This window comes from Falco cherrug, chromosome 14 (genome assembly GCF_023634085.1).
Source record: "Falco cherrug isolate bFalChe1 chromosome 14, bFalChe1.pri, whole genome shotgun sequence".
NCBI lineage: Eukaryota > Metazoa > Chordata > Aves > Falconiformes > Falconidae > Falco > Falco cherrug.
The window spans coordinates 22709665-22730944 of NC_073710.1; the positions used below are offsets into that span (position 1 = coordinate 22709665).

At 55.4% G+C, this 21280-nt stretch overlaps 1 protein-coding gene across 1 annotated transcript in view; it reads left to right on the forward strand.

Annotated features, from left to right (window-relative positions):
• The first annotated feature begins 1000 nt into the window (after positions 1-1000).
• ZFHX3 (zinc finger homeobox 3) overlaps positions 1001-21280 on the forward strand; it is a 173774-nt gene continuing 153494 nt past the window's right edge. The window contains 1 exon segment of the mRNA XM_055726321.1: positions 1001-1138. The gene's annotated coding sequence lies outside the window, so the exon portion shown is untranslated.

Here is a 21280-nt window from a genome sequence, read left to right on the forward strand (position 1 = left end):
GCTCCCTCCCCCGCCGCCTGGGCTGAATCTTATTGATCCAGAAGGTGGCTAATTAGCCCTTCCCGTCGTGCCTGGGTAATGAGGCACATGCGCACTGCACTAATCAGCCATTTTTTGCAGGAAACTAATTAGCAGAATAAAGATCCAAAGAGTTTTTTTTCTTCCCAATCATCAGATCTGAGTCCGGGCGCTTCCTGCTCCGGCGACCGCCAGCCCCGCCGCCCGCTCCGCTCCGCGCCGCTCCGCCCCGACCCGACCGCCGCCGCCGCCGCTGCTGCTGCCGCCGCCCGCGGCCCCCTCTCTCCGGGGGGCTGCAAACTCCCCGACAACGATGCTGCTGCTGGGCAGCGGCGGCGGCGGCGGCGGCTCCCGCTCGGCTCCGGCTGCTGCCCCCGGCTCCCGCTGCTGCTGCCCCGGGCCCCTCCGCGGAGCGCGCTCCTGCCGCCGCAGCCGCCGCAGCCTGCATGGGATCTGTAGCCCCCGCGCCGCCGCCCGGGATTAAAAGCGCCGCCGCCGCCGGAGCAGCGACCGCGTAAGTGGCAACTTTTCTGCCCTGTCCCCCGCTCGGGCTCCTCCTGCTCGGGGCGCCCGGGCTGCTTTGCATGGGGCTGGTCCGGCCCCCCCTCCCGCCCGCTCCCACCCACCGCCCCGGATCCCCCAGCAAACTTTGTGCCGCTCGCCGTCCCGGAGCCCCGCCGCCGCCGCCGGGGACGCGCAGGTGCCGGCGCCGCGGGGGCCGCTGCGCGCCCGCGGAGCCCCCGCCCCGCCCGCCGGCCATGGCCCCGGGGCGCGGAGCGGGCGCGGAGCGGCGTGCGGCGCTGCCCGGCTTTGTGCGCGGCGGGGCGGGCGGCGGGGCGCGGGTAGCGGCCGGCGGGGCCCGGCCCGGCCTCGGAGGGACGCGCGTTCCGCGCCGGAGCGGCGGGGGCTCGGCGGGGGCTCGGCGGGGCCGGCGCCTCCCGGGACCCGCTCGCGCGGCGGGCGGTGGCGCGGGCGGGCCCGTGGGTGCCCCGTGGGTGCCCCGCGCCCGCTCCGCGCCGGTGACGCGCTGCAAAACAAAGGGGCGAAGAAGTGCCCGAACTGCCCCGGCCCCGCGGCCCGGCCCCGCCGGAGCTGCCCCGCAGCGGCCTTGCGAGCGAGAGTAATTACGATTTTTGTTTTCCGCGGGCAGGCTCAGTTTTGGGAAGAATGCGGCGAGGGGGATGGGAGAGGTGAAGGCAGCAAACGCCACTGTAGGCCGATCCCCCCTTCTCAGTTTCAGTTTTTAATTACTTAATGCTGAATCGCACGGCGCTTATCTAAATATTTGCAAATGCTCTTTCCTATTGATTCCTCTGAATAAACTGTGCTGCTCGCCCGCGGAGGGAAGGCGATTCTTGCTCTCCTGAAACTAACCCTCCAGAGGAGAGTGTGTGTTTGTGGGGGGCACACGTACGCCTGTGTCTGTGTGTATACGCGTATGTATGTGGTACGCACACGCGGGTTTCTTACTGTGAGTTATTTATAATTTGGGTTGCGGTTTTGTGTGTTTTTTTCTTTTTCCTTTCTTCTCTTTTTATTACAATTGTTAAACTCCCCCCCCCCCTTTTTTTTTAATTTTTTTTTTTTTTTTATTCCGAGAAAGGTCTGTTTCAAGCTGCTCAAAGCTGCTCATGGGTATGTCTTGTACTTTGTGCGGATATGTAACATATATACGCGCCACTTCCTCAGCCGTCTGTCCGTCTTTCTCCTCTTCTCGCTCCTGTTTAATATGGAGCAATTTTCTGGAGGCTCGGTGACTCCCTCCTTAGGGTCACATTGAGTTCGAATCCGACTGAAGGTGCAGGAATCCTGCGACGGGGGAAATAAGAGAATAGAGAGAACGGGGTCAAGTTGGCTGCTTAGAGGCCAAAACTCCCACAGCTGCCTTTAAAATTATATATATAATATTTGGCTTTCCTCACCATATTACAAATTGCAGCCTCCCCTTTCAGGTATTTTCTTTACAGCTTAAAGCCCTCTCCTTCCTTCTGCCTCCCCCCCCCCCCCCCCCCCCCCCCGCCCCCTGTTAGTGGAGAAGGGGGGGGCGGGAGGAGGGAAAATAATAAGGAAAGAAATGGGGAGGGGGGGCAGAGGGGAAAAAATAAACCCCATTGAGTTTAGGCAAATAAGGTTTGGTCTCCGTATCCTATTACAAAGCACTTTGAATATGCAAGACATCACACAAGACCAGTTATTCCAGTTACGACAAACTTAAAAAGAGAAAAAAAAGAGAGGCATGTTTAGATTGTAATTTGTTAGAGCAAGAATCGTATTTAAAACTCTGTCTTTTAATTTTTTTTCCAGCCTTGCATTGTATCCAGCCTTTTTCTGATGTCTAGGTGTTTTTTTTTTTCATTATTATTATTATTAAAATCTTTCCGTTGAGTTTAGGAAGACTGCTGCGAGCAACACATTTTCTGTATTTTTGTTCCTGTATCTTGGAGGAGAGTTGGCAGGGATTCTGTGGTTTGCAGTTACACAATATGTTATCATGTTTTTAATCACTAAATCATTGCGGTGGTTATAGATTTACAGTCTTAGGGCATTACTGAGAGGAGCAGCGCAGACCGTATGTGCGGGAACACACGAGAGCATGCAGTGAACATGCTCGTGAACTTTGCTTTTAAATCGCTCCCCGGCCGAGCCCAGGCGGAGCGGAGCCGCGTCCCGGCATCGCCCCTCCGTGCACTGGGGGAAGTTCGTGCCGCCCTCCCGGTGGGCGCCGTGCGGGCCCGTCCCGCGGTACGGGCGGCCAGGGGGCCGGGGCCGCGGCCGCCACCTGCGCCGGGCCGGGGAACGGGCCGCCCCGCCGGCCGCTCCGCGCCCGGTTCCCCCTTTATTATGTAACAGAGCCCTCGGCAGCATTAAAAATTCAGCATTACAAGCCGATTGTAATGCTCCTCATTAGGGAGCACTGTCTGGTCCGGCGTTAAGCGCAAGCCGGAGCGTGGCTCTTCGGCGGCAGCACCGGCGGAGGCCGGGGAGCTGCCGCGCGGGGGTCGGCCGCGGAGCGGGGCGTCCCGGGCCCCCGCGGGCGGCAGCAGGGCCGCGCCGGGCTCCGCTCTGCCCCCCGGGCCGGGCCCTCCCTCCCGCGCCGGCCTCGGTGCGGGAGCCGCCTTGCGAGCTGCCCCCGCGTCCCGCAGGCCGCCTTCGGCCGGGAACAAAAGCCGCGAAAAGGCCTGTGAGAGGGGAGAGAAACTCCGCGCCTGGACGCGGAGGTCGCTTGGCTGCATCAGTGTATTTTTTTTTCCGCCCCTTCTTTCCCTGTGAGGCGCGGCGGCCTCGGGAGGAGTGGGCAGCAGGAGGGTGGCCACGGCCGCTCTCCGGCGCTGGCCCTGGGCTGCGGAGCCCCGTGCCCTCCCGCCCTGCGCTGCCTTTTGTTCCCGCAGGACCGAGCCGAGGTGCTGCGAGGTGGATGGAGGCGGCGCGGGCAGCCCCGCGTGCCTGGCACCTTCGCCTGGCCTTGTCGTGGCGGCTGTCAAACCAGGGCCCGGCGGTGGCCGTGTTGACAAAACTGGAGGCCTGTGTCCCTCTGTCATCTCTCTGGTTTGACCCCCCATCCTGGGTCCCGTTGGTGGTGTCGTGCCAGAGGCTGGGAGCAGTGTGGAGGAACAGATTTACTTTGGGCCTGACCAGCAGTTGAATGGCTTCAGCGGGGATCACTAAATCCCAAATGGATGGACATATGGCCAGCTGCATTAGCCACCCCATTAACACTTCCTTCTGCTTTCCAAAATAATAATAATAATAATGATGAAAAAAAAACCCCGTTGTGTGGAGAACCTGAAAAATTACTGGCAGTCTTTTACATCAACTTTATTCACGCGCTGCGTTCTGCTGGGGCACGGCTTCCTTGCGTGAGCGTTTTCGCCGCTGGTGTCACTCGGTCGTGTGCAGTTGAAGAGTTTTCAGCAGCCTCCTTCCCGTGGGCGCTGGCGGTGCCGGTGCACGCTGGCCCTGCTGCAGCCGCCTTCGTGCTGGCGATAGCGGTGTGGTTCAGGAGGACTGCAAAGAGGCCGAGCGTTTCACGGCTCCCCGCTCCCCTTGGCCAAGTGCACAGCCGAGGTTCGGCCTTTGTGTGGCTTCGGGGGCCGCATGCTGGTGGGAGCATCCGGCTGGTGGGAGAGGTGGGCTGCGAACAAAGCCGGGTCCTGCGTGCTCCCCCCGGTCTGGCCACGTGCGGGACCCCCGCGCCACTCACAGGGCTATGCCTGTCCTGCGTGCTCCTGTGGCCAACGCGCTGACCGCGGGTGCTTCGCCAGGGAGAGGCCCCTGGGGCCGGAGTGGGGTGCCCGGGGGGCTCCCCCTCGGCGCTGCGCCTCGGTTCTTGCGGTGGGGCATCCCCCGGGGGAAGCCAGCCCCAGCGGCCATGGGGGAGGCGAGGGGAGAGCAGCGTGAAGGAGCTCCCACGCTGGGGAGCGGGACTGCCCTTCCCTCCTCCCTCCCGCCCTCGCCAGCCAAAGTTCAGGCCGGGTGTCCAGTGCGTGGCAGCGATGGGGCTGTCAAGGGCTGTCGTGGCAGGAGAGTGGGAATCAAAACATCTGTGCGCAGGCCTGGGCGCCGCAGCCTCTAATGGTTTTGACGGAGCTGTTGTGGTCTGTTGTCTGGAAAATCTGCATTCTGCGCCGTGCCCGAGGGGGGCCGCGGCACCGCAGACCGTGGCGGTACCTAAATATAACCGCATCGCGCCGTGGGGTGAGGTGAGGGCAGGAGGGAGCAGGGCTGCCCGTCCCGCCTCCTGCTTTGTCTCTGAGCTGCGATTCATGCATTTTTGTTTGCTCCTGAGGTTGGGTTTGTGTGTAGGCAGGGATTGGAGAAACAAATAAATTCCAGCTAGTTTTAAAAAACAAAACAAAAAAATACCAACCAAAAACCCCACAACCAACCCAACCCAGGGTGGATGAGTTGGGCTTCCCTCGCTGCCGGCAGCCTGTGGTCCTCACCTCTGGGTCAGGGATCCTACCAGACCCCGAGCCCCACAGCCGCTGCTGGGGGAGACGGCTGTGCCAGCTGCCTGCATCACTGTTTCTCTGTCCCCCTGTAGATGCTGCGGGGTCTTTCTGGGGTCCTGCTGTGCCAGTGGGGAGCGAGCGCTTCCCAGTGCTTCCTCGTAGGCTCCGCTGGACAGACATCCACCTGTCGGGGCAGAAGGTGGGTGTTCATCTCCGCAGCAGCACTGACCGCAGAGCGGTGGCATTCTGCGCCAGGTACGCGCTCTGTGGGTTTCCAGAGGCAGATTGTAAATACACTTTAAAGTTCATTCCTGCCTGAAATTATTTTGCAGATGGGGGTGCTGGGAAGGCAGACCTGTGCCTGCGGCCACCCGGGCCACAGCTGGCAGGTGGCTCCTGGCATGTCCTGGGAGCCGCTGAGGCCGAAGGACGGTGGGACAGTGTGGGTGCTGTGGAGCCCTGCTGCTGGCAGGCTGCAGCCACCCTGTGTTGCCCTTGAGTTTGCTGATGGGAGAAAGACACTTAGCTGTTGATTGTAATTTCATTATGTCACAAGTGCTAAACATGCCTCTTGCTAATAAAAGGCAAAGCAGAGCAGCAATATTTTCTTCTCCCTCCCCCCCCCCCCCCCCCCCCCCCAAGAAAACAAAAATTTCCCAGCATTTTGGATGGTGTGGTGTGCGTTGCTGGGGCGCAGGAGGGTGCTGGCCCTGCAGAGCTCGGGCTTTCGGGGCTTAAGCCTGGTGAGGGCTGAGCCACACAGGTACCTTCGCTCGGCAGTGACGCTAGAGCAGTTGATGTGCGTGGCAGTTCTGGTAAAAGGTTTACTCCCTCCCCCTGCCCTAGTATCTGGGAAAGTGGAGCCTGCAGGGCCTGTAACACGTTAGCTCTTAGTAAATGTTTATTTTGATGACCCGAGCGTGCCTGCTGGAGAGTCGGCCCTTCCTCGGGGAGGATGGGAGCAGACGTGCTGCGGGATCTGCTCCCAACCCCTCGTGTCCTCAGCAGCGGCAGTGAAGCACCCTGCATCCTGCCTCGCGTTTGCCTCAGACTCCCAGCCTGCTTCCCTGGCTGGTGGTAGACGAGCTCCAAAATGGCTGGTTGGCTTGGTTTGGTAGCAGGAGTTTTAACCCTCCTTTTGCCGTGCTGCCACCGACTGTCTTATGCAAGCAGACTGATGCTCGCCATGGAATTCAGAGCACGTACTTAAATGTTGATAGTAACATCGTAATGATGTGCTTGATCCTGCAAGGTTGGGTTGCTGGGTTTCCTGAATGTCAGTGATGTCTGGTGATGGGCTTGGAGACTTTTTGGTCTTTCCTTATTGTTACAACAGAGTTGAGTGAAGAAGAGGGAGGCGAGGGGGGTGCAGAGGCACAGCCAGCTGAGTTGCAGTCAGGTGTACATTGTTTGGGCTGAGATTTGTGCTCAGGTGCACGTTGTTTGCACTGAGATTTGTGCTCAGGTGCACCTTGTTTGAGTTGATGCAGAATCTGGGGTTTCTCCACCTGTGTATTTTTGGTGAGGTACTGCATGACGGAAGTTAGCAGTCCTGGAGGTTAGTTTGGAAGACCGAGTAGGGGGAGTGCATGAAGCACAGACCTTCTTGTCTTAGGCACATATTTGAGAGTCATGGAATCTACTAACTAGAGCCGTTCCTGCGGTGTGAAGATGTTCTGGATTCAGGCTGTGCACACCAGCTTGTGCGTTTCACCTGTATCTCTTACGTTGCAGAAGCTGGTGCACAGATCCTCAGACACCTCAGGAAGCGGAGCAAAACGGAGGCTGCCCCTGACATGCTGGGGTGAAGCGAGTTCCTGCAGTACGGCCGCGGAGGTGATGCCATGAGGCTGTGGTTCCTTCGGTTTGCTCCGTTTGACAGCATTTTAGGTGTCAATGCGCAGTGGCGGGAGCTGGTCTCAGATGAGCTTCAGCCGCGTGCGGTGGCTGCTGGTGTTTTGGCACCCGCTGAGGAGTGGTACTGCTGGGCAGTGCTGCTGGGGTGGTCTTCGCTCCCTGTGTGTGTCCTCTGGCCGGGCTGCAGTTACTTTGTGCCTGCCGGTGTGTGAGCACGCCAAACCCTGCAGAGCGGCCGTGGGCTGGCCGGAGGAGCCGAGCGCGGCTGGCCTCCGCGTCCCCCGCTGTCCTTGCGCGGTTCCCATCGGCAGCCCCTGACTGTGCCAGACAGAACTGTAGATGTCAGGCTTTGCACAGAAAGGAACAGGAGGAGGGAGGGCGAGGGAGATACGAGCACGCTGCTGCGTCGGGGCTGAGAGTTTCAAATTAACCTTCTGCTTTGTTGGTGTCCAAAGCGGGGCACCCCCAGCGCAACGCAGGCTGAGGGGGCTGGCTGTGGTTTACGGCAGGGAGCGGGGCAGGGGCCAGGCCGGCGGCGCCTCTGGTGCTGGGGCCGGGAGCAGGGCTGCCCTCCCCGGTGGCGCTGGGGACGAGGGGACAGCGGGTGCCTGGGGTGGTGGTGGGCCCGGCGGCTGGAGGCAAAGGCACCTGGTGGGTCCCAGCGGGGCTCACCACCCCCCCCAGCGCACTGCAGTCAGCGCCTTCACCTCCAGCTTGGCGGAACGGGAGCTCTGGCCTTCCCTCTGGGAGACGGGTCTGCAGCACCCAGGTGTTTGCTCCTCGCAAGCTCCTTCAGATGTCAAAGCCTGAATGTCTCCTCTTTAATTTTCTCCTGTTAATTTTGTCCCTTTTAGTCTTACATACTTCCTTCCCCAATTCCTTTCTTCTTGCTGTTTTTCATCTTCCGTAGAGACAGTTAAAAGCAGCTTAACACTGTGAGCTTGTTTGGAAGTCAAAAGATCTGTTTTAGCTCTGACGCTGACTTTGGGCAAGCCACCAAATGTTTGCCTCAGCTGGAGTATGAAATGGGATAATACATAGTTCACATGCAGAGACTGTAAGTGGGGGTTAATTATGAAAAATCGTAACGTGTCTTAAATTCCTGTAGCATTGTTACATCCTTAAATCTTGTTCTTTGTTACTTTCTCAGTTGTTGTCCTCCCCCCTTCCAGATAACTCACAAGCTGTTATGCTTTGTTCCCGCTGCTTTCTGGTACACAAATACCTTCCTACCCCAGGCTGCAGTGCTCCAGCTGTGATTGCACTGGAGCCCTTAGAGGAGGATGCCCTCTCCTTTTCGATCCTCAACCGAGATGAAGTAATTAATGTTGTAGGCCTGCCTTGTTTTCCCAGTGCTTTGCATGTGCCAGGGGATTTGGTACTGGCACCTGGGAGAGGAGCAAGGTGGCCGGGGTGAACCCCACGGGGCCGAGCATCCTGCGGTACCAGTGTGTCACGCAAGTGGCCGTTCTTCCAGACAGCGCTGCTTCCTCTGCATCCTCGACGCAGTTACTGCTTGCGTTGGTTGCAGGCCTTGTTCTGCGGGATCATTGCCAGTCCTGCTTTGGTTGACTTTTATTAGGGTGGGGGAGGAGAGGTGATTCTCCATGTCCGAGCCAGGTTTTGTGCTAGGGGAGCGTGTGCGATGAGTGCCAGCCCTGCTTGCGGGGTGGGGATGGGGGGGGGGGTACCTGCCACACTGGGAGTGGCTGGGGAGCAGAGGCGTCACCCAGAGCAGCTTGGCATCTCCCGGCAGGTCAGTTGTACTGAGAGTTGTGCTCTGGTATTGGAGAAGTGGGGCTGGTTGCTCTTAGTTTTGTAACATCTTTTCGCTCTTCCTGTTTCCACTCCTTTCTGGAGTGCAGAGAAGCGGTGTGGAGGAGGCCTGGTCATGTTGGCCAGGGTTTGTCTTCTCGAGAGAGTTCAAGTCTAAGCAGAGCCACGTCTGAAGGTATAGGCAGGCATATATTTTGAACTCCATCCTGTTGCTCAGGATGAGCTCCTGTAGGCATCGCGTTGGCTCCGCAGTGCAGCTGGTGGAGGAGGTGCCGTGGAGGAATGTACCAGCGCTTGGGTTGGGTTATTGGCCGAGGAGCGAGGACGGTGGAAGAGAAGTGTGTGCTTCTCTCACGACAGGCTGATGCTGGAGGAGGACCAGCAGGATGTGTGTTGTGGTGATACAGCGTGGCTCGCAGAGGGGAGAGGAGGTGGTGCACCAGGCGTTGCTGCCAGCCTGAGCCCTTTGCTTGCTGCGCTGTTGCACGTGGAGCGGGATGTGTGCTGTGTGCTGGTGTGGGGTGCCCGGCCCCTTGAGGGGCAGTCAAGACCTCGTGCCCCTCTGCTGTTTAAGAAACCAGTTACTTGGTGAATAGCAGCGTCAGTCTGAAGGAGCTGCCACAGATTTTTTTCCTTGGTTGCCTTATTTTAACCAGCCTCTCCACTGTTTCCTCTTTATTTTGAGTGGCGTGGAAGTCCTGGAGGTTTGCATGAGATCCTGGAAATTCCCCAGGTGGTGGGTCCGGTGCCAGCACAGCCCTGAGTGAAAAGCTCCCTTTATGGCGGGCTTGCAGTGGTTTCACCTGGAACTGCAGATGTTTGAGCAGCTGAGCCAAGCTCTGGAAGCGCCCAGGGGATTGCTCCGAGTGCACAGAGGAGGGTTGAGCTCTACTCTGTGCAGCTTTGGCTGGGGTCAGCCTCGTGGAAGGGGTAGCGCAACTGAACTCTCTTCGCTTGAAACCTCCCAGCTGTGCCCGGGGCTGTGGACTTGGTTGCCAGAAGCCCGCTGCAAGGTCCTCCTGCTGTTGGCAATGCGATTGGAAGTGTCCAGCCAACCACTCCTCCATCGGTGCTTTTCTGAGTAGCATCACCTTGTGTCTGTGAAGCAAGGGGTGCTTGCTCCTCGGAGTTGTGATTTCCTTGTGTTTCATCTGAGTGGCCGCTGGGCTGTGAAACCGTCTTGTTACTTCAGGCAAAAGCTGGATGCTGGGACCCCGTTTTTTCTTCCTTCAGCCATCTTTTTCTCAGTTCCTCCTTGCTTCTGGGTGCAAAGTCCGTGAAGTAGCAATGATAAGTGAAATGCTTTCCATGAGATTCTGCAAGAAGCACTGACCCTCCTCTGGAGGTGGTGGATTACATGGTGTCCCCGTCACTGGCCTTCAGCTGTCTGCTGAGCTCCATCCTCTGTCGGAAGCCCAGCTGGGCCTCTTCTGGTGTGCTGAGGCAGGGCCACTGCAGCGGTGGCCTGCTGAATTGCTGCGGCTAAATGAGAAATACCCAAGTGGGGTTTATTACAGAAAGCAAAGAGCGCAAGTGAGCCAGCTCCCTCCTTCCCGCCCGCCTCTGCCCCGGCAGGAGGAGGTGGGTGCCTCACGGAGCTTTGCAGAGGATTTAGGTGCCACCTTGATAGAAATGAACTGGCCAGCAGGATGTTTGGGAGCGAAGCTCTTGTCTGCTGCTGGATTCGTGCTGTGCCTCCCTCAGCTGGAGCTGGCAGGAGTGGTGGGGGCGGGGAGGGGGGCTGTGGTGCACCCCTGCCACGGGCTCTCTAGGTGGGTTGGGGCGGTTGGGTCACCCCGCTGAAGCTCCCCACTGCTGGGCCCAGGAGAACGTGGGTGGAGAGGTGTCAGAGCCTGGTGCCCAGTGGGTCTTCTGCATTTTAAAAATCAAAAAAAGATGGGGAAGCAAGGCAAGCTGCAGCCTTCCATTTCGACGTAGCGTGCCAGAAGAGAAAAGATGGTATTTTTGTCACAATTTTCCCCATTCAAAATAACAGGGATATCAGAAGTTGCTTCTGTGTCGTGTTGGAGGCCTTGCTGTATTATGGAGCGGGAATGGGCGCTTTCTCAACTTCTATTTTAATTTACTGTCGTTAAGACTCCCACACTCTTTGTTATGCTGTTACCTGGTTGCTGCGCGGTGCAGCCCCTATGCATGGTGCTGAGCGGTGCTCTGCGCTGCCCCTCACCTGTGTGGCTCTGGGAGGGGGGAGCAGGGGCCGGGGCAGCCCTCTGAGGGCAGCAGGGGCGGCAAGGGTGCCTTCGGGAAGGGGAGCCACCTTCCCACCTCTGCGCCCCAGCTCATCTGCAGAGGATGTGATGGATACGGCATGAGGATCCCAGGGCAGTGTTTAGCTGCGGAGATGATGTTTGTAACTGCTTTGGGGGACTGCCTCTGCCTTCCTGACAACCAGAAATAAGAGGACCAAGAATCTCATGGTACAGATCCTTTACAAAAGGAGAAGATAATGATAAAATAAGGCTTCTTTTGGTACAAACAACTACTTTGGACAATGCAGCAGAAAGGATATAGGGTTTGTTCTTTAATGTTTTCATTGTGTGCGGAGTGTAAAAGTTGGTTTTGGTTTGTGTCTTTTTGTGGTGGTTTTTTTTTTTTTTTTTGAGGTTCCTTCTTCCTTGTATGAGCCTCTTGCACAGCAGAGGAAGAGAAACGTTCAACAAAAATGGAGCATGTGTTTTCCTAAAATGAGATTGCTGTGGCATGTTTAGGACTTGAAACTGTGTGACTTTGAAGTTGACTTCATTTCACGCTGCTGATATCCTTTTAACTGTCTTAAGTAAACAATGCAATTCAGCTCTGAAAAGTGTCTTGTAAAAAGCTGTGCTTGGTTTCTAATTCTGACTGTTTAGAAGATTTTCATGACAAATACCCTTTGCTTACCAGCAACCCTTCCTACTTAGAAAAGTTTGCCTTGATTTATTATTATTTTTTCAAAGGATTTAATTACACATTAGAATGCCCTGTGGACATTATTTTCAGTTCAAGAATGGTTTACTTTAGTTTGGCTTAATTGAATTGGAAACAGTTACAAGCTGTACCAAAGCTAGTTGATTTTGAACCAAAACAAGAATGTCCCACAAGCAGGTTTACACCAGGGTGAGCAGATCGTGCTACATTCACAGGCTGTACACTGAATTTCTGTTGTTTACTCATGTATGTGGACTCTGGGCAAGTAAACCTCAGAGAGGGCTCAGCACCACCTGTGGTGCTGTGCAGGGGTAAGAGGAGGCAGAAGCAAGAAGGATGTTGCAGACGCCATCATTCTACGTATATTTGAAGCTGATACTGCTGCTAAGGGCAGTCTTGCCCTGGATGTTTTTTCTTTTTGCTGGCACAGAGCTTTGGTGCAGTGGCATGGGGAAGTAGTTTAGGGAAGAGACCTGGCTTAGAAAAACACTGCCAAAGGAGAAAAAAATAAAGCTTCCTCAAAATATTTTTATTTTGGTTGTTTTTTTGACGGCTTCCCTTTAATTTGAAATAATCGTTTGATACAGTGTGTTGCTGCAGAAATCGATGTGCCAAAGCAGAGAGGGGGAGTGCGGAGGCAGGGATGGGTGTCCTTCCCAAAGGAGCGATGGCAGGAGGGCGGCTTGTTGTGCTGCCGTGTGAGCTTAAACCGTGTGTTGAATTAGGGCCAAAGTGTGCATTTGGTGTAGGGCTGCTGTAGAGGAAGGCGCTGCTTTTCGCATATTTTTTTTTGTTTGTTTTGGTTTTTGTTTTTTTTTACATTATTTCATTTTGTTAAGTGTTTTCATCTCCTTTCAGGAGTACGGTGTGGTTAAACTTAAAGGTTCCCTGTGTGGCCTGGAAGGGCCCTGTGCAGCCACACTGTCCTCCTGCTTTGGGAGCAGGAGCTGGTCCCCACAGTGCCCTGGGCTCCTTCTGAGCGGTCCTCTCCTCTTGGGAGCCCTGGTGCAGGCAGCTGGTGCTTCTGCTTGGGGCTGAAGGTAGGAATTGCTGAACCCTGCCGGCGGGCTAGCCGAGCAGCCGGGGCCTTGTCCCTGGGCACTGCTGCGTGCTGCGCCTGCACGGCGGCCACTCCGCTGCAGGTCTGGTGCCCTGGCGAGTTCTGCCACCCCACCTTCCCGTTCTTCAGTATTTTCCTCGGCTTAAATAAATAAATAAATGGCTTTGCTTTCCCCTGGTCCCCTGCAGCAGCACTGGCAGTGTTACTCTGAAGGAACTGTCTCCTGTTCTCCCAGAGGTCTGTGTGTGCCCCAGGTAACCCCATCTCCTCCCTCCTGTCCTCTGTTCCGTGTTCTTTGCAGTTCTAAACCAAATATTTGCTGCAGGTTTTAAAACTGATTTTGTTTTTATTTAAGCAATTGCATAATAACATTCAGAAGGAGTCTCCTTCATGTCTCTACTAACACTGTCAAGGTCTGGAATGTAACTGGCGCAGTAGAGGGGATGGCGGGGAGCTGCACAGGCCACAGTGGAGGGGAGGGCTGGCTGAGCACATGCAGCGTGCTTTTCCCTGATGGCAGGTTGTACTGGGGTTGGATTTTGCTCCTGGACGTCAGCTGTGTTTGCACAGTATTCTTGTGTTTGTAAGTCACGGCCAGGTACGTTCCGCCCGCACACCCACCTGTGGGCAGCGGGAGCTGCGCTGGAGGCTGCTGCCTGCGCAGTGCTGCGCGCTCGGCCCCCTTACTCGCCGCTTGTGCGAACAGGGCAGTGGAGGCGAGACTGTTGGACCGCTGCTCCTTCTCCGCTCTCTGTAGCAAAGTGTGGGGGTTTTTATCTACTCAAAGCTGAACTTGCGTGATAAGGCCAACGCAAGCGAGAGAACTTCGCCAGCTTTGCTGAAACGTTTCAGTTGTGGGTGAAGCGATGCAGCAGTGTTGTGTGGGCACGCTGACTTGTGTGCGATGCTGTGCCAACCCTCCTTGGGTGTCCGGCTGGGGTGTCGCACTGGGTTACCTCCATCAGTTGCTATACCGGTTTAGCTGCATTGGTGCAGCCTTTAGCTCAACTCCCCATCACTTCAGCCTTGTCCCCCAGCGGGCAGGGGCATCGTTGTACAGATACCCATTTTCCTGGTCATTGAAGAATGATTCTGAGCCCCTCCCCCAGTCTGATTGTTTCTACAGGCTGATGATTTCTTTAGTGGTTTATTCAGTATAGAGTCATTAGTGAAGAAAAACTTCATACCACGGAGTGAAAATGTGAGCTGAACAATTGGCTTCCAAGTCAGGACAAATAAAAGTGGTTACTCCTGCAAACACGCACGCCAGAGCTTGAACAAGAAGGATGATTTCTGAATCAGATGATGCAGGACATGGGGATGGGAACTGCTGTTAGAAGCTGTTGTGATTTCTTTGATAACATCTGTTTTGAAACTTTGCATTTAGGGGGAAAAAGCCTAGTCTAGACTATTTCAACTTTAATACTCTTTCAGAACAATTTAGTTATGTATTATCTGCTGTGGTGGGGAAGCTCGTCCTGCTTGTCTTGCATGATCGTTCAAACTTGGCTACTGTTTAGATGTGTCATGCTGCGGCCTCTCTAAGAAACCAGGCATGCTCAGTGACTGCAGATAAGGAGGTAATGTATTTCTAAACACTATATTGAAAACGCCTGCCTGGGTGTAGTTTAATGTATGTTTCCCATTTACAGCGGGGCTTCGTGTAGCTCGTGGCAGGGAAGCAGGCAGCCCCTGGCCGGTCTGCAGAATCGGCGCTGCGATGGTTTGCTTTCTGCCAGAGCTGACAGTCTGTGCTCAGAGTTGCAGTGACGAGAAACTTTCATTTAATAAAAGTCACCGTGGAAGGGTTCTTGGGATCTTGCCAGGGAGAGTTTCCTGTTTAAAATTAGAAATTGGATTTTTTTTCTTTATGAAGCCTTGATGTGAACTGGTAATTGCTAGAGGTTTCTTTTAAATCCTAAGATGCCACTTGGGGGTGGGTAGGGGAAACAAGCAGAACCCCAGAAGAGTGGAATTGCAGATTTTGACTTTTTGTGAGAGGAAGAAGAGTAAGTTTTTGTAGCATTGTGTCCTCTTCTCAGTGGTAATAAGTGTCTCATTAGGCAAATGCAAAGTGTGCAAATGCAGAGAGATCCCATTTGGTCCCAGTCCTTGCCACGCATGCTGGGGAGGGTCGGAGCTGCTTGGGGCTGCACTGCTGAACAGCCTCTGCTGATGCTGGAGAAAGTGCCAAAAATCTCAGCAGTGGGGAGGCAAGCTCAGATGAAATAGAGTGATAAAGCAAATGGCTCTACTTGTGGCTTTGGGAAGGGTGAACTTGCTGAACTGCAGTAGTAGTCCTGGATTTTGTTCAGTTCAGGTCATTTTTACCGTTTTTGGCTCTTGGGCATGTTCTTCTGACACATCAGGGGTGTGAGTTATTTATGACGTGTGCTGCTTTCCGCATCCTCCCTGGAGGGAGAGCTCTGAGGTGAAGGCTCCTGTGGCCGTGGTGTCTCGGAGTCAAACCTCTGCACCTCCAGCCTCGACCAAGCGCTCGCCCCCTTCCCTTGCCTTTGCGCTCCACCGACTGGGGCTGCAGGCGTCGGCCCTGGCAGAGGGTGCCAGGCACTTTGCCCGTGGCCTGTCTGTGGGTGGTGGGTGCCCAGGGTCCTCTGACGCCCTGGAACTCAGCGGGGTGTTGCTGTCGCTGCTGTGAGGCCACGGTGCCCACGCTGCCCTCGTCCCGGGTGAGGAGGAGCGCAGCTGCCCTGGTGGGGAGTCGCTGCGTTGTGTTTTCTCCTGCCAGCTCTTACTTCGCTCTTGAGTGGGACTGAAGGATTTATCCCATTGCTTTGTTTTATATGGAAAGAAACGTTATCCCGGTGGCTTCTGTTGCTGCTGGAAGTAGGAGTGTTTGCAGAGATAAGGCCCCTTTCCCCCGGCCTCCCCCAGGAGCGGCTGGCAGCCTGCCTCTGCTCAGTGACCCACCGAGGGCTGTCCGGGCTGGATCTGCCTATGCTAATGTTCCTGGCTTGTCCTGGCTTGTTTGTAGTGATTTGTGGCTGCATTTATATGCAAATACTAACAACTTGCTGCTGAGTTAATTAGCGTTTTTTTCTCTTTGCTTCCTGGTGCTTTAGCGAAAGGTCTTTATTCTCCCTATTTCGGTTGCCTGACCTGCCCCACCCGCTGCCCCCGTCAGCATCCGCTGCCTGTGCTGGGAGCGGTGCTGAGGCGTGGGAAGGATGCTCACCGGGCGCTCTGCAGGAGCGGTGCACGGGAGGTGGCCTGTGCTCTGCTCCAGGTTTCCTTTGGGATGCATTAATTGGCCAAGACCATGGTGAACCTGGGGGGAAGGTTGTCTGTGCTGTGTGTCCCGAGCTGGTCACTGCAGCTGGATGCTTTGGGTGTCCGGGTGGGCGTTGTGCTCCCTGGCTCTGGTAGTTGCTGCTTTGCGGAGGAGGAGAGCCAAACCAGCTTTCTGTGTCCTGGAGATACCAAGTGTTCGCTTTCTAGTGTTGAGATTGAGCATGTTGGACACAATCAGATGAATGACCCTCACCAGATGAGAGGCTCTGAGGGCCTGTTGGGTGACCTGGGCATGACAAGGATGGAGTGGGAATTGCTGGCCTTTGACATCAGCTGGGAGTTTGATTTTTCCTTTTGCAGAGGGGCGGGCAGGCATTTCCTCTCCTCCTGGGAATGGTGTCTTTGTGTCTTTGGTTGGGCTTGAGAATTTTACTCGTTTTGATTTTTCTTTCCATCTTACTTTTTTGTGGGCCCTGCAGGTGTTTGCTTTTGCCAGAGCCACAAGAGTCACAGGCCGGATAAGTGCTGTGTGGTGCTTTGGGGCGAGGGCTGCAGTGGGAGACTCCGGGTGCTGCTGGGCAGGAGCAGCTCTGGGTGCCGCGGTGGTGCCGGGGCGGTGGTTCTGGGCCCGCGATAGGAGCTGGGGTGGTGGTTCTGGGGGCGGCTTACACTGTCACTGCTCTGTGTGCTTGTCCCACCCTTCCTCCTGTCTGCCCTCAGGCCAAGGCTTTTTTGCTTTTTCACAGTTACTGAGTCAGAACTTTTTTGTTTCCTTAAGCTTTTGGTTTTACCCTGGAAGGTAGGGCTGTGGCTTCTCAGCTGCACAGGCAGAGCAGAGGATGCGGAGCCTGCTGCAGCCTCAGATCCCTGCTAGGGCTCCTACTGTATGGAGGAAGGGAGCTGCACCGTGCAGCCCTCCTGCAGTGCTGGGGTAGGTCTCCGCGGGCTTTGTGGACCAGGAGCCTGTATACAAGTCTCTTGGGATGGCTTGAGGTGGGAACTGACTGTCCTGGGTAAGAGCAGTGCTTGTCTGAAGTGCCAGCAAGTGTCCGGGGCCGTGGGGCTCTTCCCAGGGGGAGTGGTGATTCTCCCTCCTCTTGTGCCAGGTACTTCAAAAGTTTGTCTTTTGGGCTTTTACCTATATTTACTTCCATATATTTTACTTGCACACTATTTAGCTTGTGTGTTCTTTGGGCAATGAAGTACCTTAAATGCAGTATGAGATGCTGAAGTGCCACCTGGCGCGTGGGAAGGAAACGCCGTGCAGCCTGCAGCCAGGGGCTGGCCAGGCCCAAGCGGGAACTGGTAACCTTCTGCCCCTAGATTGACTCTTGTCACCTGCTCCAGCTTGCTCATATTCAGAGCCTTGGTTCCCGATTGCCTGATGGTGGAGGAGTGAATTTGAGGTGGAACAGAGTAACTTCTACAGTGTTGCATCCAGCTGGAAGAGGGGATGTACCCAAGTTAGTATGGAGCTCCATGTAGAATCATGGAATCGTTTAAAGTTGGAAAAAGAGACCTTCAAGATCATTGAGTCCAACCATTAACCAAACGCTGTCACATCCTGTTATGAAAGCTGCTAGAAGTAGTAGCTAGTTGGTCAGGAGGCTTTTATCAGCTTCTGGAGCCCTGATTGCTGCATGTTTTCACTTATCACCTGGTGGCTAGTGAAATGGAGGGGCTTTGGAGTATTTTGTTTGTTTCCTGCTCCAAGCCGCTCTGAATTAAGAAACTCTTCTGGTTCCCAGCAGTGTTTGTCACTGTTGGATTTTAAACCCAGGAGATTTGGGTTTTCCCTGTTTTTACTTCTCTTCCATTTCACATCCTGCAAGACAAAGGGATGTGAAATTGCAGACCTGTCCTGCTGCCACACTGAATAACATAGTTTTGATTAATCCAAGGGGAGAAAAGTCAGTTTCTCATAGCAACCCTGATGATTAAAGCTCCAGGAGAGGCAATTATTCCTGGTGAACGAAACTCCTCTCCTACCATACTTATCACGGGTGGTTTTCTAAAGCTTATCCACTGTGGCAAGTTGCTACTGCTGTTTGTAGTGCATTTGGGGGGGGGTTGAAAGGCAGCTGCTTTCCTCTGCCCACCGCCCGCGCCCCCCCCTGGCCTTTCTGCTTCTAGACTTTTCTGCACGGAAGAGGGTCCTCCTGCGGGAGGGTTAGCACAAGGATGCAGCTAGCACAAGTGCTGTGCTCCAGGACAGGGTCTCTGGCAGGTGTGGAGCAGGCAGCAGCCTGGGGCAGCACCGAGCTCTGCAGGAGGAGCCTGGCCTCTGCTCTCCCTCCGCCCCAGCCCTCCTTCCCCTGTGCTGCCTTCGGTCCTCGAGGGGCCCTGCATGGAGTTGTTTGGGATCTGGAATAATAAAAGCAGAAACTTTTAACTGGAGGCCTCTCACCCTCGAGGTTTTGGTGAGAAGCTGGCTCAATGTGGCCGCAGAGTGGCACCACGTGGCACAGCTCATCAATGCCGGTGCTGGTTTGTAAGCTGGGATGTGCCGAGTGTGGGTTGCTTGCCCCGGCTGGGTGTCCTCTGGACTCAAGGGGGTTTCCGCAGTGATGAAGGAGGCATCTTTAATCCAGGTCGTAGAGAGGTTTTCCTTGGAAAGTTCAGAGAGAGATTTTGTCCCTTTGAGTATCCATAGCAGATGCTGAAGGTGCTCATTCCAGAGCTCACTGGTGCTCCCGGCCGCTCCTCCCGCTGCCTGCCTTCCCAGGGCTTTCCCTCCTTTGATCTCTCCTTTCTGGTTGACTTGCTCAAGACTTCTTCAAAGTGCTTGGTTAGGATTCAAGGCTTCCTCAGAGTGCTTGCTTTGGACACAGGCTCCAGCAGCCGATGGAAGCCGTGCCGGGGGGGATGCCCGTCAGCATGCCTCGTGTGGGAGCTGGGTTGCTCGTGGGGCTGCATCCTCATTCGCCACGGGCTCTGGAGCACGCTGGGATTCACCTGGAGCGGTGCATCAGCACTGCCAGGCTCTGCGCGGCAGGGTGGAACTTTGGAGACAGCATGGGGACAGAGGCTGCCGTGTCTGTAGGAGATGGGCTGAGCCCTGTCAGCACTGGTTCCCATGGGAGGGGCGGTACTGGGGGCTTCGGTCCGAGCGGCACTCGCACTCAGGTGGTGTGGCTAAGTGACTTGCCCGATGTCACGCCAGGGGAGCAGTTTAGATTCTGTCACTATAACCAGATTGCCCTTCTGTTTTTCCTTTCCAGAATACTTTCCTGTTGGAGGAGAGACCTAAATACCTGTTTACCTTAATTAGCAACTGAACATCTGAAACTTCTCCCCAGGGGAGGAGGTAACGCGCTTCCCTGAGCAGCAGCTTTGACTGTCATCAGTCTGGGGCATGGTGTCTTTGTAAGCATTGGCTGGAGGTGTTGAGTTCATGGTCTGGGCTGCAGTGATCTTGTTTAACTCTGCTGTGAGAGCCTGCTGCGAAGCCTGCAGTGAAAGATCCAGTTTTTCCTCCAGGGTAGGACTCCTGTGAGGTTTTCTTTGAATGTGACTTCTGGTCGGGACCTCCCAGCCAAGTTAAAGCTGGGACAGGCAGGCTGAGTCACTAGTGCTCTCAAAACACAAGTTCCCCTTGGCATCATCTGCCCCAGTAAAGCCATGAGCAGAGGCAGGATCTGCACAGCCGGGTGGTGTCAGCAGCTTTTCAAGGCTTTGCTGCACCTTGTGGGCCCTGGGCACCATGTGTCGTGCTGCTGGGGACCAGGGATGCCAGGGTCAGGGATGCTGTGGTCCGTGCTGCTGCATGGCCTGTGTGCAGAGCGGCGCAGCCTCCCGTGCCTGGTCCTGCTGGGGCCGGGCTGGGCTCCAGCTGCCTGACCCTGGGTGAAAAGTTCAAATCTGCCTTTAAAAAAGAGGAGAGCCATTAAGCAGTTGGCATGCCTCCAATCTAGTTGAAACTTTTTTACAGCTGAGTTGGTTTCTTTGGAAGAGGGAGTGGAGCCTGGGTGTGCTGCCTGGGTACCGTGGAGCTGGGGCTGAACTGGTCAGGGTGCGATGCAGGGCTGGGGGCAGAGGGCCCAGAGCTGTGCCTCTCCAGCAGTGTGCAGAGCTCTGCAGAGGCCCTGGGCAGCACCTGGCAGCTCTCATTTGGTTACAGCAGTGTTCAGTGTAGACAGTGCCACTCCTCTCCATGCAGCATCAGGCTGCCTCTGTTGCAGCCAGGAGCAGGGTCTGGATGAAGATGAGGAGGTTCCAGGGATTCAGACGGTTCCTGCACCGTCTTGATGCTAAGGAGGAGGTGTGTAACCTGCTGGGAGCAAGGGCTGCTGCTTCAGACCCAGGACCTGCCTGCTGCTCCACCTCACTCTGGGGAGATGGGCGTTGTGACCCTTGGCTGGGGTGAGGCTGGGAGAGCAGGGGCTCAGGGGGCCTCCACGCACTCGCTTTGTCTGCTTTAGGCTTCAGCTAGGAGATGGGGTGGGATGTGTTCCCACTTGCTTCTGATGAGTCCCAAAGTTTAATTTGGGTTCCTTTTTGAAGGCAGCACAGGTGCAATCTCATATTTGAGCTGTTACAAGGGCATTGCTATCTAGTGCTTTTTGAGAGGGGCATCTCATGGTGGTGGGACACGGCAGTGGGAAGCTGGGAGGTCCAACTTGGGAAATTCTTGGAGCTGCTCCCGGCCTGGAGAGGGGCGGCCGTCCTGCTGTACTGCTGTCCCTGCCATTGGCTCTGACACCAAGCACCTCTCCTGGGTACCCAGCAGAGCGGCAGGCCCTTCGGCACAGTGGGATGAGGATTCAGCAGATGGGGGATGGGGAGCAGGGGGTGAGCTTGGGTTGCTGTGCCCCCTGCTCCCCCCAGAACAGGTCTGTCCCGCTGTCAGACGGCAGCAGGTTTGCTGCATGCCTGCTATGGCCATGCAGCTGTAACGGTGAAGGGAATGGTCCCTGTGCTTTCAACTCTTCGTTTGAGGGTGGGGAAGAAGGTTTGGGAGACAAACCTCACCCTCTCTCATTGTCTGTGTAAGTGCAGAAATGCTGATTTTTTCCAAAATCCTTGTGAGCAGATTGGCAGCGCTGCGGTGGGCTTTTAACTCCATAAAGCTGAGCTCTTACAGGAAAACAGCAGTCAGCCTGGGTAGGGTCCAGGCAGGAGGGTCCGAATTCAGGATCTTGCGGTGCGAAGTGCAGGTTTTTCTTGTTCTCTTTGGGCTGGTGGGAGTGTGTCTGTCCTAGTGACTCTCTCAGTGCAAAGGTCTGAGGTGAGAATCAACTTGAAAAGGCTGCGTGGCATGTGAGGAAGCAAGTTAGCTCTTAATCATATCATATATTAGCCTCCTTTGCAGTAGATACATCTGCTGTAAAATGCTTAGTGCTGAGAGCCTGATTGGGCAGCCCATGCTAAGTGTTCAAACTCCTGCTGCCTTTTTTCTTCAAACAATATCTTCTGGCTTCCAGATTTCTGATAAATT